Raw genomic sequence first — 17,615 nt, 5'->3', positions numbered from 1 at the left:
AAAATGCTCAGGGAGCCGCACAACCTATTTACCCTTAAAATGAAGATAACACAGTGTATAACGTTTTATATATCCCCAAGCATACCCCACATTTAGCATAAAACGCCTGACAATTGCATACCCAAAGTAATTTGCGATTTATTATACTTTATACTTATAGCACACAGTTTGTTGCATTAATGGGATTATAAAGCAACAAAAATAACATTTTTGACTTTTTAATTGCTGTTTTTACCTGTTTTTATCAAAGGAAAACCTCAAACTCTTATGAAGAGGAGAAAAAATACTGGCTGTGTAGACCTATTTTTTTATAAAACACAGAAGAGGAGACAAAACACTGGTGTCTGTAGACCCAGGGTGCGATCCAAGAGGGGAGCCCGGGGAGCTATAGCTCCCCTAGATCAGACATCAGCTCCCCTGGGGGTCTCTAAAGCTCCCCTGGGAGCTGTATCATCATTGTGTATAATAATAAACGTATGCTATTTTGGATGTATGATTAATGATTTGCGTGTAGTGGCTACTTACTGGGACACAATTCACGGCATTCTAGCCTTTTGTGGTGTTTACTACATCTCCCATGACCCTTAGCGGGGGATGACGTAGTTAAAGAGAGATAGTGAAAGTTGAATGGATGTTGTTTGTGCGACAGTAGAGTGCTTAATAAACTAGCGTTTTTCCATCGGAACACGACTCCGTCTACGCTATCATTACTGCATTCCTACATTTGTGACCCTTGGACGTATTTCGGAGATTATATCGAACATGTCAACTGAACAACAGAACGCAGATCGCAGAACTTTGAACGCAGTTTCACTCAAGCTGCGCAGAGTGCCAACGCTTGGTTCGAGCAAGCCGAAGCCCTATTCGATCTCAGGAATATTACCGCGGATGCCACCAAGTACTACTATGTGGTAGCAGCCCTTACGAATTCAACGGCAGCGAGAGTGGTGAGTTTGCTGGAAACCCCCCCCCCCCCCGACAACGGGGCTCACCCAAAGATGATGCTATGGATCGCACACTGTGTAGACCGACTTTGAAATAAAACCCTGAACTATTCAGGTATATTTGAGTCCTTCCCTTATTTGTGGAACATTTATAAAATAGAAAGTAGTCCACTTTGAAAAAAGAATACCATGTGTAGACCTACTTCGAAATAAAACACAGAAAAGGAGAAAAAACACTGGCATCTGTAGACCTACTTTGAAATAAAACCCTGAACTATGCAGCTATATTAGAGTCCTTCCCTTATTTGTGGAAAATCTATCAAATAAAAAGTTAATTTTTCATTGTTCGCAAATTTCGCACCACATATCAGGCATACAGGTAAGCCCTTTGTTGACTAAATATCTTAGTTGATGAAATATTTTTTCATTTCAGTGTCACAGTATGACATCGATCTCCAAAATAAGGAGCCGCAGGTTGCCGACCCCTGCAGTCTAATCTGTTTCTCTCCTGTGCCCCAAAGGACCGCCGTCCCTGTCTGGACGTCACCTGTTCCCGAAGAGGAACACCTAATCTCCCGCTGCCACCCAGCAGCTCCAGCGTCCCTGTCTGGACGTCACCTGTTCCCGAAGAGGAACACCTAATCTCCCGCTGCCACCCAGCAGCTCCAGCGTCCCTGTCTGGACGTCACCTGTTCCCGAAGAGGAACACCTATTCACCCGCTGCCACCCAGCAGCTCCCCCGACAAGCACCAGGACCGCTTGCTCGCTCACTGCCGCCGTGGCAGCCACAGGACAGAACATAACCCCGTTCTATTTCCCCCCAATTCCTGTGTTGCTCTATCTAGGTCGTCCTCGGACGGGCCCTCCATCGGTGCTTCCAGTCATCCCGATCCTCCATGCATCTGGCTAGCTCGCCGGTGCTTTCTGTTCCCACATCTCTCCTGAGTAGGTCCACGTAGGTTAACGTGGGACGTCCTCGTGATCGATGCCCGTGTGTTGGTTCCCACAGCACAAGTTTGCTGGTTGGCATCTCATGGTGTCTCTGGCAGTGACCTGCCAGCCTCATTCTCCTGACTGCCACTTTATCGCTCACCTTTAGCACCCCCCCATACAAGTTTGCATTAGTGACATGCTCATCCCTAACTAATGTTGCTCAATTACCATTAAACACCCTTGAAACCGCTCCTTTCTCTTCTCGTGTATTCAGCAATTGGGCTGTGCTCCAGACCCCAGTTCTCACAACAACGGCTCAGCGCAGATTACACGACACGTTGTCGGCGAGTTTTGGCGAGGAAAACACCTTTTCAGCGTTCCCGCTAGGGCAACGCGTTTTCCTGCCAAAACGTCATTTCTATCTAATAGGGACAGCAAACGTATTCAAAACGTATTCAAACGAAAACAAAAACAGTGTGTGTAACAAGGGCCTCAGAGGTGTGGAGACTCAGGGGGAACCGCACAGAGCAGTCACTTGAAGACCACCTGGCATCATTGAGTGGCTTGCTAGAAAACATCGTCATGGTCCCCTAGGCCGAATACTTCATGACATCAGAAAAGTACAATACAGATAGTCAGAAGAGAAGAGTCTACACAGGAGAGAAACCATGTCAATATGAGGACTGTTACAAAGCATTTAGTCTTTAATTAGTCATAAAATAATCCACACAGTAGAGAAAGTGTCAAAAGATGTGAGGAGTGTCAAAAGATACACATTTTCTTTTAAATAAATAATAAATAAACAATGTGTACTGGTATTTTGCTTTGCTTTGTTTGTGTTAATACAATTGCATTTATCTATAGTCCTAATTCTGTCACTGTTTGATGTCACAAAGAAGGGTGGATCCGAAAGCTGTCTAGAACATTTATAACATGTGATGAAAAAGTCAACAAATAATGAACAAACTGTATTACACATTTGTTAATGATGAATAGTGTTCACTTTAGATTAGGGCACACAATAGCATCTGCAAATGATTTATAGATGTTTCATGAATGTCTAACAAATCATTTGTTAAACATGAAAAGACAAGTCTGGTCTTTGCCTCGTGTCTGTATTCATAAAAGCCAGATCGTTCATAACAGGTGAGTTGAAAGTCAACAAATAATGAACAAACTGTATTACACATTTGTTAATGATGAATAGTGTTCACTTTAGATTAGGGCACACAATAGCATCTGCAAATGATTTATAGATCTTTATGAATATCTAACAAATCATTTGTTGAACATGAACAAATAAAGGGAGGTATAGTAGTTTTTTCATATCCATTTTTCAAAGCATCTACAAATGTGTTACTACACATTAGATATCATTATTAAATGTTGCACTAATAATGAACAAATAAGGTTGATCATGTGGAAAAAAGTTACCAACAGATCGAATTTTAAACGAGTACATTTACAAATGATGTACTAATCAGTTGTAAATGGTTTTGTTCATGATTAGTTCATTATCCACTAATGCGTTATAAATACTTTGTAAATGGTATACAAATATAGTTATAAATGATTTAATAATCTTTTCTTTTTTTTTGATCCACTTTTTCTCCCATTTTCTATATTTTCTCCCATCCCAATTTCGTATCATCCAATTCAACCCTCCCCTGTCACGAACGCTGTTTCTTGCCTCCCACAAGCCGGCTGCAATGTGGACTAAGTCATACATAGCACAAGTCCCCTCCGGTACTTGAGGTAACAGCAGTCGCATCTTTTCACCTGCGCAGCTCGATCTCTCAGTGGCGAGGAGTAACGCGTGGGAGGCTCACGCTGCCCCCGACACTTCCTGATTCTACTGCGCAGGCGCACCAACCGACCTGTAGGAGTCGCTGTCCACAACGCCCGATCCCCACCCATCAGTTTCCCACCCCCTAATACGGCCAATGTGTATTAGTATGAACGACCAGCTAAACTGAAAGCAATGTGGAGCGCTGGGCTCGAACAGGCGAGCCCAGCGTCTCTGCATTCGTGGCGAGCGCCTTGCCCACTACGCCACGTAGCCGCCCGAATGATTTAATAATCATTTATGAATGTATATAAATGGTTTGTTCATGATTAGTTCATTATCCACTAATGCGTTATAAATACTTTGTAAATGGTATACAAATATAGTTATAAATGGTTTAATAATCATTTATGAATGTATATAAATGGTTTGTTCATGATTAGTTCATTATCCACTAATGCGTTATAAATACTTTGTAAATGGTATACAAATATAGTTATAAATGGTTTAATAATCATTTACGAATGTATATAAATGGTTTGTTCATGATTAGTTCATTATCTACAAATACCTTATAAATGTATTATAACAGGGTGTTATTATAAAGTGCTACCAAGTATTTTTCTGGTCTGCATCCTCTTAACAATTGTTTGTATTGAGCCGTACTGTATTGTACCCATTCTCCAATCTGTTAATAAAGTTTTCAATTAATCAACCAATCAATCAATCCTTTACTTAAGTAAAAGTAGAAATACCAGATAAAATAGTACTGTAAAAATAAAAGTCCTTCATTCAAAATTCTACTTAAAACCTGTTAAGCCTGTAGGTCCCCCAATTTGGGGACCCTGCTTTTCTTTATCATAAATCGACCAATAGAGACGTATTAGATCCCCAATTATCATACCATCGTTGGAAAGCCACACTCATTGGCTACAACCCTGTCAAATCTTTTTCGAGATTGCCAAATGTCGGAGGTCGGGGGTGGTAATGTGTACTTTGGCGCATGCCTCACATATCAGCATGTAAGTCTAGAACCGCTGAACGGATTTGGTCACCTGAAAGGGCAATTGACAGGCAACAAATAGGGCTATAATTTCATCTATATATTGTATTAAAAGAAATGCACACCCCGAGCCGCTAGAGGTCAGCAAACTGGCACGTCGCGACAAGTCCTCATGAGGGCCCACATGTGGGCCCTTGGATGTTAAGAGTTAATGTTTTTATTTAAAAAGCCAAGAGTAAAGACCATAACCCTATCAAAACAGCAGTCAAAGTGTATATTTGAATTTTTACCAATGTTTTGTGAGATTTTCCGAAAATAAGAATTTATCGAAAAAAAAGCTAATTATATCTCTTTTATCGTAAAACCGTGAGGAAATGACTAAATCCAGATGTAACCCTGCCATTGGAAAGAGGAGCCTTTTCCCTATCCATAGATGTATGATTTGGCCATAATAAGGTCAAGGTCAAGTTCAAGGTCAAATATGAATTTATAATTAAAATCGATTATCATTTATAACTGTATCTACAAATCCTTCTGTTTAATCATCTTCCCTTTATTCATTTGCTTAGATTTTTTGTACACTTGATCTCAATAAGGTGGTGAATGAGCTCAGTGAGCAAGCTCGGTTTGCTCACAATTGTAACATAGTGTTATTCACCGGCACAGATGCAAAAAAATATCATCATTTATATTCTCCTTTGTTTCATTACAATTTACTCAAGCCTAGTAACAGACACAATATCTCTGACACTGGGAATACATACCCCCAGGTCCCTAGATGTTCCTAGATACCAAGAACATGCAAATTGACCTTGTAGAAGTGGAGCAATCTTCCATTTACTTAGGCATGTACCTTTAGGCGAAATTTCTGAAAATAGGGCTACAGGTTAACAGGTTAAGTAAAAGTAGGAAAATACGTATAGATTGGATTAGATTAAAATGTATTGTCATCATACAGCACAAGTACAGTACAACAAAAATATGTTTGGCATCCAACCAGAATGCAAATGTAACAGTAAAGTGCAATAAATGGTAAATGGCTGCATTTATGTAGCGCTTTTATCCAAAGCGCTTTAGAATTTGTTTATCACATTTGACCCATTCACTCACACACCGACGGCGGAGGCAACCATGCAGGGTGCCAACCTGCTCATCGGGAGCAGTTAGGGGTTAAGTGTCTTGCTCAAGGACACATCGACACACTGCCCAGCAGGAGTGGGAATCGAACCGGGAACTTCCGGATTACCAGACAACTGCTCTACCTCCCGAGCCACTGTAGCCCTGCAATAGTAATATACGGTAATGTTTACAATACAAATATAATGTACTGGTGATTCAACTGGGTACAAAATATATAAATTAGTACTACTGAGTAATAGTGCTAATCAGATGTATGTACAGAGTTGTAGTATTCATATGTGCAGTGATACAGGTATAAAGACACTATGGTAGTATATATAATGGCCAGCAGCGTAACTAGATAGATCTGTACAGTATATGAGAGTAATATATGATATATACAGGGAATATGTATATATTGTGGTGTTCCACAAGGAAGCATACTAGGACCGCTACTATTCCTAATTTATGCAAATGACATGTCGTCAGCTTGTGACTGCAACTTGTTCCTGTTTGCGGACGACTCAGCCCTGCTGGTCTCTGACAAGAACAAGTTACAGGTTGAAAAAGCCTCAGCTCGGAACTAGGCAAAATCTGCATATGGCTCGCCGACAACAAACTATCATTACACATGGGCAAAACAGAGTCCATTCTCTTCGGTTCAAATAACAAACTCAGCAAGACCGACGGCTTCTCGGTTACAGTGGGTGACAATATTGTCACAAGGAAAGATGAAATTACCTACCTGGGTTCCATCCTAGAGGCTAATCTTTCCTGTGACAAAATGGCATCCAATGTAATAAAAAAAGTCAACCAACGAACTCGATTCTTGTACCGGATCTCCTCTCTGGTAAACAAGAATACCCTGAAGACTCTAGCAGGAGCACTCATTCAAGGGTACTACGACTATGCTTGCACCTCATGGTACCAAAGCACCTCAAAGGCACTAAAAAACAAATTACAAACATCTCAAAACAAGCTGGTCAGACTACTGCTTGACCTGACTCCTAGAACCCACCTCACCCCTGCCCACTTTGACAACCTAGGATGGCTTAGAGTAGACGACAGAGTACAGCAACTTGCAATGGGCCTGGTCTACAAGATACACTACACCACTAAGGTACCCATGTGTAGCAGGGTGGATTATCCCTGCTTCGTGGGAACTGTGGTGTGCGGTCAATAGGTAGCGAGACACAGTAGCACTCTGGCCAGCTGCACCTCCGTCTTTGGGGTCCGGAGCGTCAACTGGAGGCTGGCAGTGGGGATGTATGAGGCCCAGGATTTACAAACCTGGTCCGGTACTCTGGTCTTCCTCCCTCTCTCTGGAGCAGTCAGCAGTACTCCCCAACACACCCTCACCCTCCACGATTGTCTCTTTTGCCCTCCCACACCTAATGACCGGATGGTAGAGAAATAACTTGGTTCCCCCCGCAAGCAGTACCCTCCCTTAGTGACACCAGAAACCTTACAATAGAAATGGAAGGTAGAATAGGAAGGGGTTAAGGTTAAATATATTACCCGCATCAAAGGGTTAATGTTAGGGTTAGGAATAATAAAAGACACGCACACAGTGCTCCCGTTCTGGATGAATGTATTGTAACTCAGCCTAGTTACAACAATGCTACGTCTGGTGATTACTGCACCATGGGTATCCATACAATAATTACACTGGCATGAATCAATGACATGAATCAATTATCGTATTACACCCAGGCACCAAGTGCTCTCAGGTACCCAGACTAAACGCTGCCCACGTCTGGGCGGAACACAGTATTTACCTTCTCTAAGGAATTACACTCATACTGTCCCCGGTTGAGAATATGGGGAAGGAAGGGGGAGCATAGGGAAGAGAATAAAGGGATTCACTGAACGGGAATTATTTATGAAATACACGCCTTATCACGCTCAAAGAAAAGGAATGAAATAAAAGAGTGAGCCCACAAAATACCTATAAAGTCCTATCTTAATGCCGGCATATATTGTTCGGGGTACCCCTATGAACTGGTAGTAGCAACGTTACTTTCGCCCGCGGGCTGCACCACACTGTGTACTGTATATGGAATCGGGAGCATCAATGCTCATTTGTACTCATCCGAAATGGCCGCCTCGCCACTCCACTGTTGTCCGGGAGGCAAGATGGCGTCGAACGCTCTCGCAAGGATGTCAGCAGGCGGAGCTAGGCAGAGAGGCAGCGCCGGCTGAGAGCATGTACTGAGTGATGGCGACCCCTGTTGGATGGGCGGAACTCCCGTCGGCCGCAGGCAGCCTGGTGCAGATCTGAGTGAAGTCCTCCGGGGCAGGCTGAACGCAGGCAGCCGGTCGCAGGTCTGGTCGAAGTCAGCCGGAGCAGACTGGTTGTTGGCCCACGTTCGTCCTGGGGCGCGCGCTCTATACCGCACACTGTAGCTACTATAACTCGGTACTTAAAGACTTGGATAATTGTTTAACCGCACGTTACCTATACCGCACACTGTAACTGCTATAACTCGATTGCTAGTGCCTGGCTCTGCACTCATTGTTCATATAATACCGCTGGTACTGCTAGGATATCGTGTCCACTAGCCAGTACTCGTTATCCCCCGTTGTCCTCTTACGGGGCCCCCTGGCATAACGTCAGCAACAGGGCTATCCAGAGCCCCGTTAGCTGCGACTACTCATTGTCAAGTTCACTGCCGAAGAGAGCGACTTCCGCTGGACTCCTCCCTTTATCATCTCCCAGCTCTCTCCGTCACTCTCTGCCTGCTACTGCCCCCTGCAGGTCCCGCCTGCCAGTCACAAGGGGAGACGCATTGTAGAATATGAATCAGTACTGTCATTTATAATCCGTATTCCAATGCTCTTCGGAAGGGGACGTTTGTGTCATTGCTCGTGTGAATCAATGACACTAGTTAGAATGTCTTTGTGTACAAAAAGGGATATAAACACAGTCAGCAGTTCTGAATAATATACCATATTTTCCAGACTGCTACACATGTACATGTCAAAATACTTCCCAAAGGTCAGTGAATACCACGATCACAACACCAGAGGGAGCTCCACAAATCATGTTAAACCCAGATTCGGCTCAAACAAGGGACTAAACACGTTTCGCAATTATGCCACATCAATGTGGAATGCCCTACCCAAAGCTGTAAAAGGAATGTGAATCACTACCCACTTTCAAAAACACTCTCAAAAAACACCTACGGGAGACTGCAATTCGAAACTGGCCCCTACAAATGTCCTAACCTAGTTGTACAGTAAATGACCAAGTATGGCTTTGTCAGTATTCCAATGTAGTGTACAATGTACAGCCCCCACCCACCCACCCACCGAACCCCACCCCACCCACCCAACCTCCTCCAATGTACAGTTTCTACGTCAAATGTATATAAACTCTTTTTCTGGACACTTTTGTATCACAAACAGTACTGTATTTGCAAATCTGATATGTCATAAATGTATAGATGTAGCAGTACTGTCTATCTGTATGTCATGTATGTCATATATGTTATGATGAATTGAAAATGGGGGACCCTGATGTAAACAAGACGAAAGTCTTTCTCTGGTCTGCATCCCCTTAACAATTGTATGTATTGAGCTGTACTGTACTGTACCCATTCTGCAATCTGTTAATAAACTTTTCAATCAATCAATCAATCAATCAATAGAGGGAGAGAGAGAGAGACTATGCTCTCTAGAGGGCTGTTATTTTGTTAGCTTTAACATGAATGCAGCAGCCATTACCTGTTTTGCTGTGGTTTCTCTTGTGGTCTCGTCGCTCTCTGTCCAATACAGAGGTTTTCGAACAAACTCATATGTTATATATCATACTTGGCTATCACGTCTCGCTCTGCCAATGAGATAACCTCTTATCTCCACGCACCTAGCGTGCACGTGAAACAAACAAATGCACCCACTTGCACGTGACCAAGCCACTCCCATGCGTCTCCCTATATGACGCCGGAAATGGTCACGCTCCCCCTTCCTCATTTCACTTCATGAACTGGTTGTTATGGAAGTAGGGAGAAATTACACAATGTTGGGTATTCGCCAGAAGTTCACCAGCCCCCGGAACCTTCTCGGCACATCCTAACAGCGCAGCGGTCCTGTCCTGGGTTTTCCTCGTCTCGTGACAGCGGACCGAGGGATGTCGCGTGACGGTTAGCAGTCGAGCTAAGTCGTGCACAGGTAGGGCCTGCGCTATCAGGCATTGATACTAGCATGGGTAATACTGCTCGTTGTCTCGTGTGACGACAGAGTGATGTATTGGCGGGATATTTGGGAAAACATGACTCTCTTTTGGATGGTTTCCAAGTATCCTAGCACGAGCAGCTAATGCTAATGCTACAATGTTGGGGCGCCGTTCCCATGTGCCCCGTCGAGGGCTGTCTTTACTGTCTTCCCTCCTCTTAACCATTCATGCTGACTGTCAATCGGTGTCTAATGTTGGGGGTTTAAAGGGGGCTTATTTACCCTTTACATGGGTTGATGGGCTGAGGCTCAGGGCAGGTGTGCTTTTTGTGAATCTATGAATTGAAAATGGGGGTCCCTGATGTGGACAGGACTAACGTTTTCTCTGCTCTGCATTCCCTTAACAATTGTGTGTATTGGGCTAGCCCATTCTGCAATATGTTAATAGAGTTTTCGTTCATCCATTCATTTTATCCCTTCATGGGTGCACACCGCAGTGGAGGTTGTTGCATGCCTACTAGTGAGGCAGTGCTTCACTAGTAGTAGACTTTGGTCTGCAGCCACCACTGGTGTTCCGTGCTTAGTGAAGCGGGTGGCATCAGTCCTTTGCCCTGACATGGTGGAACGTTGTCCCGCCCGGCCGACACCATGAGGCGAGTCGGCCCGGCAGGTGGCTGGTGGGCTGATGAAGCCTATACCGCCGCGGTACAGAATTTAGCAGCGACTGGCAACATTGCTCAATTGGCTGTTTTTCTGTAAAATATTGTGTCGGGTGGTGGGGCCTTAGGGCCAGCTGACGTCAAAATCATCACGCAAGGTTTTGAGGTTATTCTGCTTTTGACCTAGCCGCAAGCTATAACCGCAGGGAGGGCTAGGATGCTGTCAACGGTTGTTCACAGGCATATTTAGTTGGAGCAATCTCCCCTTGAGGAGGGGAGAGGTCTCCTCCTCATGGCTCCCCTCTCTCCGCGGGTGGACCTTGGTCTGTCCACGGAGGCGCGGGCGGTATTTGACCTGGGCTCCACGCTGCCCCACACCGCGCAGCCAGAGGTGAGAGCACGGCCCCCGGCCAGCGGCCATGTTTCCCCCGCCTGAGATACCCTGGACACAAAGAAAACAGGTGATCACAAGGCCGACAGCCTCGGCGGCCCGAGGGATCGGCTACATTAGATGAGCATGCCCTAAAAAACCGTCGCCGTCTAGCTGTGTCTAGCACGCTCTCCGGTTACTCCCCCCCGCTACGGGACACAGGGCTCTGATTTGTTCCCTTTGGCTGCGGGCCGCATGCTTTCAGTGAAGCGCAATCGGCCCCACGTTTCGCTTCTCATGGGGACAGGGGCTGACACCCAGTTGCTAGCTAGGCCTGCGTCTGTGTTTTGTGAGCCTGGTGTTGTGTCTGTCGACGAAAAAGGTTGTCAGCGGGGGAACTCGAGGCAGCGTGAGTTCCCCCAGCCCGCCCTTGCCAGGCCGGGTATCACGTTAGTGCCTCCCCCGACCGGAAGACTGGTGGTGGTCAGTCAGGCACGCATGGTTTGGGTGGTAGTAATATCACTACAGGGCTACGGTGTGTAGGGACCCACCCTATCGGGCAGTGTGGGGACCACACGCCTTGCATGTCCAGCTGCAGAGCAGGCTATCCTCAGCAGTCCATGCCGGGAAGATGCTCAGTGGGGGTCCCCCCTTGGGTGCGATTGCCTCATTGGTAGAGTCAGGGTGCGATATCCCGGCTCCGCGAGACACCCTGCTCGCGCGGTTGGCGAGTCCAGGGTTGGCAACACACAGCGGGTGGGACCGGGCCTCCTATCTACGGTTCCTGGCGGACCAGCGCCAGTTGGCGGCGGGTGCGCTTTGGGATTATCATCACGTATGGCTACAGCAGTGCCATATGTCGAGGTGGATGGAGAGAACGCTGAGGCGGGGGCTTGTGTTGCAGATTGCACAACCCCACCCTCCGTTTTTGGGTTTGGTACAGACCCTTTTGTCAGGGTCCGCGGCGGTGACAGCTCTGGCCGACGAGATCCAATCTCTGTTGGCGAAGCAGGCCATCGTCGTGTTCCCAAGGGAGGAAGCGATGTGTGGCGTTTACTCCCGGTATTTTCTGGTGCCCAAGAAATCGGGAGGTGTCAGGCCTATTCTGGACCTGTCCGCGTTCAATCGGCTGATTGTGGCGAGACGGTTCAGAATGTTGACCGTCAAACACCTGCTAGGCGCTGTCAGAGTGGGAGACTGGTTCACCTCCATAGACCTGAAGGATGCGTACTTTCACATCCCGATCTTCCCTTCTCACAGGAAATTCCTTCGCTTCCTCTTTCAGGGCATAGCGTACGAATACCAGAGGCTGCCGTTCGGTTCACCAAGTGCGTGGAGACCGCGCTGCAACCTTCTATTCTACCTCGATGACATTCTGCTCCTCGGCCGGTCAGAGGAGATCGCCAGGTCTCATACCAGGCTGGTGGTGGAATTCCTCACCAGTCTGGGTTTGCTGTAAACTGGGAGAAGAGTACTCCTCTTCCCAGTCAACAGGTGGAGTACTTGGGCTTGGTTCTAAGCTCAAGGCCCATGAGGGCAACCCTCTCAGAGCAACAACGAGAGGATATTCTCAACGCGCTCAGGAGGTTCCGTTCTGGCAGGACGGTTACAGCACTGTCCGTGATGCGCCTGCTCGGTATGATGGCGTCTGCTCAACCTGTGGTCCCTCTTGGCCTCCTCTTCATGAGGAGGATACAGCGGTAGTTTTTCAGTATCAAAATAGACCCGGTGAGTGGCAAGTGGAAGCGACTGAAGGTTCCTGTGTCAGTACTGGGGGATCTCGACCACTGGGGAGGCCTGGTGCCCTCACCAGCGGGATCTCCATGGGCAGCAGGCTATCACACGTCACGGTCTTCACCGACGCCTCCCTCACGGGATGGGGGGGTACGTGTCGGACCAACGCAGTAGGGGGCAGCTGGCCGGACCATGCTGCCCGGTCTGCACTACATCAATGTATTGGAATTGAAGGCGGTCCTTCTGGTCCTCAAGCGGCTCAGCCACCTGGTGGTGGGCGAGCATGTTTTGATCAGGACGGACAACACGACGCCAGCGTCGTATATCAACAGACAGGGAGGAGTATGCTCCCTCCGTCTGCACCGGGGCGGCGGTTGAGCTCTGGCTATGGGCGTCTCTCAATCTGCGCACCCTGAGGGCTCTCCACATCCCTGGCAGGGAGAATGTGGGTGCAGATGTGATGTCGTGGGGCGGTCCTCATCCAGACGAGTGGGGACTATGTCCAGACATAGTCAGGCAGGTCTGGGACCGATTCGGGGAGGCCACGGTGGACCTGTTTGTGAGCAGACAGTCCCACCAGTGCCCCTTGTGGTTCTCGGTCAGTCGGAAGGACAACCCCCCTCTGGGGGCGGATGCCTTCTCGATGTATCCGTGGCCGCCCGGGATTCTGTACGTGTTCCCCCCCATACACCTGATAGCTCAGCTGTTGGAGCGGGTACGTCGGGAGCGCAGGACTTTGATCCTGATCGCGCCGGGCCGGGGCATGGCTGTGTGGTTCCCGGTCCTGATCCAGCTCTTGGTAGCCCCGCCGTGGCCTGTTCCATGGTCGCCGCGGGCCCTCTCTCAGGCACGCGGAACGCTGTGTCTACCCCCTGTTCTGGGACAGCCATTGATGGTTTGGCTGCTGAAAGGGTGAGTCTGGAGGGGATGGGTCTTAACCCTACTGTGGTTGACACCATCCGGAACGCACGCGCTCCGTCCACTACCGCAGTTTACGCAGGTAAGTGGCGTGCTTTTCAAGAGTGGTGTGAGGGTGGGCGCCTGGACCCGGTGTCCTGCCCCCTGGACTCTGTTCTTTCCTTCCTCCAGTCTATCTTGAATAGGCTGTCGGCCTCGACAGTGAGGGTATACGCCGTGGCTATATCCTCTTGTCACGTGGGTTTTGAGGGCGGTACGGTGTTCGCCCACCCTCTCGTGAAACATTTCCTGCTTGGCGCTGGGCGTCTCAAGCCTGTGGAACGTTCTCTGTCTCCGAGTTGGGACCTCCAACTGGTCCTGGGCCGGTTGTCGGAGGCCCCGTTTGAGCCTCTTGAGCAGGCGTCATTGGATCGGCTGTCCTTTAAGACCGTGTTCCTTTTGGCCATCACCTCCGCTAAGCGTGTGGGTGAGCTGTGTACTCTCTCGATGCGGCCTGAGTGCCTGTCTATTCGGGCCGATAGCGGTGCGACTCTGAGGCCTAATCCAGTCTTCGTGCCAAAGAATATTCTGAGCTCTTTTCGCTCCAGGGATATTGTGGTTCAGGCATTTCATCCGCCTCCTCACGCTAGTGAGTTGGAGGCGAGCCTTCACCTGTCGTGTCCTGTCCGTGCACTGGGGGTTTACCTCAGTCAGACAAAGGATCTCAGGGCTTCCGATCAACTGTTTTTTTGTTACGGTGGCCCTCGCGCGGGTAAGGCGCTGTCCAAGCAGCGCCTGTCACATTGGTTGTGCGAGGGCATTGCCCTTTGCTACACGTTGGCTGGACAGGTCCCCCCCGGGGGCGTCAGGGCGCACTCCACTCGTGGAGTGGCGGCCTCTGCTGCCCTGTTAGGGGGGGCCTCGGTGGAGGACATCTGTGCTGCGGCCACCTGGTCCTCCCCGGGTCCCTTCGTTAAGTTTTACCTCGTGGACATGACTGGGGGTTCTGTCTCCCAGGCGGTTCTGAGGTCTGGGACCTCTCCTGCGTCCCACCATTGGTGGGCTAGCAGGGGTGTGTGGGTGTGTGCCACGGGGTGCTTTGCCACACGTGGTCCGCCTGTGCTGTGCATTTTCAGGGGTGCCTGGTTCCCCCTTTTTTCGCACTTTGGTGGAGTTGACTGCCTCCCCCCCTTCATTAGGACGGGCGGGTGGACGGGACTCCCCTCCTCCCTGGCTGGGGCTTACGGGCCGTCAGGGGGTACACTTGTCGGGCCACGCGTCCGCTCTGCCCCTTATCTCAATATGGCAGAGCGAGACGCGATTGCCAGTATGATAATATAACGAAAGGTTATCCTATAACCTAGTTATATGAATACTGGCTGAGCGTCTCGCTCTTAGTGCCCTGAGGTCCCTTGGATGGTTTTCCGCTTATGGAAATCGATCTGGGAAGGGGGAGCGTGACCATTTCCGGCGTCATATAGGGAGACGCATGGGAGTGGCTTGGTCACGTGCAAGTGGGTGCATTTGTTTGTTTCGCGTGCACGCTAGGTGCGTGGAGATAAGAGGTTATCTCATTGGCAGAGCGAGACGCTCAGCCAGTATTCATATAACTAGGTCAGGAAATAACCTTTTCTTTCTCTCTCTCTTTCTCCTTCCATCTCTCAGGTATAAAGGCACTATGGTAGAAAGTTGTACTGTCCAGCAGCGTAACTAGTTAGAGTAGGTAAGGGATATGTACAGATATAGATATGTAAAAAAGTATTTGATATTGAATGTACTTAAGTGTCCAAAGTAAAACAAAGTACACATTTGATATGACGTTTGCATATTCTAGTGCTTGGGAGCTTTCGGTCCTCGATCCATTGACCTCTAAGGCTGCGGTTACACCTTAGTTTCGTTTTCAGATGAGTTTCGCTTTTCCAGGTCGCAACGTAGCGGTAGCCGAGTGAGACATACGTTTTGCAACCTGAGTACAGTGATGTAGTACACTGCCAAAGCAGTAGGTGGCAGTAGATGGCGAACATGAAGGCAATTTTTGTGAGGATTCGCCTGTTCCCTGAACTTTTCCCTGTCTACTCTCCCTCACCAGCCCCCATCCTTGCGATGATTTACTCTCCTCTACTCTTCACCAGCCCCCACCCTTGGACTACCTTCACGCAGCTGTCATAGTTTATGATTAGCGCCCCAGAGGGCTTTATATACCTGGACCTCCCTTCCAGTCCTGGTCGGGTCGTTCTGTATCTGTGTTCACTCTGTGTTCATGGAGTTCTGTACGTTACCATCCTGTACGTTACCATCACCTGCCGCGTCTCCGGCGTGAGACGACGTGCCAGCCATCACCACCTGTCGCCGTTTGCCTGGAGTGGGACACCGTCTTCGCTCTCTAATTCTCTACGGGAGGTTTTCCAGTGTTCCCACTCCAGACGTCAAGCCGGCGCGTCATCGCTCCCTATTTTCCACGGGAGGATGGCATCTCTTCGCCCCGGTCCCCTGGGACCCCTTTGTTCTGCGTTGCCCGGCCCCCCCGAGGAGGAGGAAGAGGATCTCCGTGCCTGGAGTGGGACACCGCCTGCGCTCTCTAATTCTCTACGGGAGGTTGCCAGTGTTCCCACTCCAGACGTCAAGCCGGCGCGTCATCGCTCCCTAATTCTCTACGGGAGGATGGCGCCTCTTCCCCCCGGCCTCCGCTGTCGGGCCCCTGTCTCAAGTCAAGTCAAGTCTCCGTGCCCGGCCCCCCCGAGGAGGAGGAAGAGGATCTCCGTGCCTGGAGTGGGACACCGCCTGCGCTCTCTAATTCTCTACGGGAGGTTGCCAGTGTTCCCACTCCAGACGTCAAGCCGGCACATCATCGCTCCCTAATTCTCTACGGGAGGATGGCGCCTCTTCCCCCCGGCCTCCGCTGTCGGGCCCCTGTCTCAAGTCAAGTCAAGTCTCCGTGCCCGGCCCCCCCCGAGGAGGAGGAAGAGGATCTCCGTGCCTGGAGTGGGACACCGCCTTCGCTCTCTAATTCTCTACGGGAGGTTGCCAGTGTTCCCACTCCAGACGTCAAGCTGGCGCGTCATCGCTCCCTATTTCCACGGGAGGATGGCGCCTTTTCCCCCCGGCCTCCGCTGTCGGGCCCCTGTCTCCGTACCAGGCCTCCGCCGTCGGGCCCCTGTCCCCGTGACAGGCCTCTGCCGTCGGGCCCCTGCCTCCGTGCCCGGCCTCCGCTGTCGGGCCCCTGTCTCCGTGCCTGGCCCCCGCCGTCGGGCCCCTGTCCCCTTGCCAGGCCTCCGCCGTTGGAACCCTGTCCTCATCCCTGTAAGCAGCCCTGGCCCGTAGCCCTGGCCCTTAGCCTTTGTCCCTGACACTTAGCCCTGTCCCTTAGCCTGTTCACCTCTTAAAGGCACAGTGCCGCATTTTCCTTATTTCCTTGACTCTAGTGTTTTGTGTTCTCCCCTGTTCCCCTCTCCAGTGCCCCTGGTCCTAGTCCTTGACATTTAGCCCTGGCCCTGTCCTTTAGCCCTGTCCCTTAGCCTGTTCGCCTCTTAAAGGCACAGTGCCGCATTTTCCTTATTTCCTTGACTCTAGTGTTTTGTGTTCTCCCCTGTTCCCCTCTCCAGTGCCCCTGGTCCTAGTCCTTGACATTTAGCCCTGGCCCTGTCCTTTAGCCCTAGTCCCTTTGCCTGTTCGCCTCTTAAAGGCACAGTGCTGCATTTTCCAGTTTTCCTTGACTCTAGTGTTTTGTGTTCTCCCCTGTTCCCCTCTCCAGTGCCCCTGGTCCTGGTCCTTGACATTTAGCCCTGGCCCTGTCCCTTAGCCCTAGTCCCTTAGCCTGTTCGCCTCTTAAAGGCACAGTGCCGCTTTTTCCATATTTCCTTGACTCTAGTGTTTTTGTGTTCTCCCCTGTTTCCCTCTCCAGTGCCCCTGGTCCTGGTCCTTGACATTTAGCCCTGGCCCTGTCCCTTAGCCCTAGTCCATTAGCCTGTTCGCCTCTTAAAGGCACAGTGCCGCATTT

General features: G+C 49.3%; 1 long non-coding RNA gene across 1 annotated transcript; it reads left to right on the top strand.

The window, feature by feature from the left end:
• Positions 1-623: 623 nt before the first annotated feature.
• Positions 624-2,695, top strand: LOC311243682. The gene is made up of 2 exons (XR_014620666.1): positions 624-947; positions 1,466-2,695. It is a non-coding gene; the product is annotated as an uncharacterized lncRNA (long non-coding RNA).
• Positions 2,696-17,615: the final 14,920 nt, after the last annotated feature.

This window comes from Notolepis coatsorum, assembly GCF_963971535.1.
Source record: "Notolepis coatsorum genome assembly, chromosome: 17".
NCBI lineage: Eukaryota > Metazoa > Chordata > Actinopteri > Aulopiformes > Paralepididae > Notolepis > Notolepis coatsorum.
The sequence above is the reverse complement of the archived record's forward strand: the minus strand, read 5'-3'. Positions and strand labels throughout refer to the sequence as shown.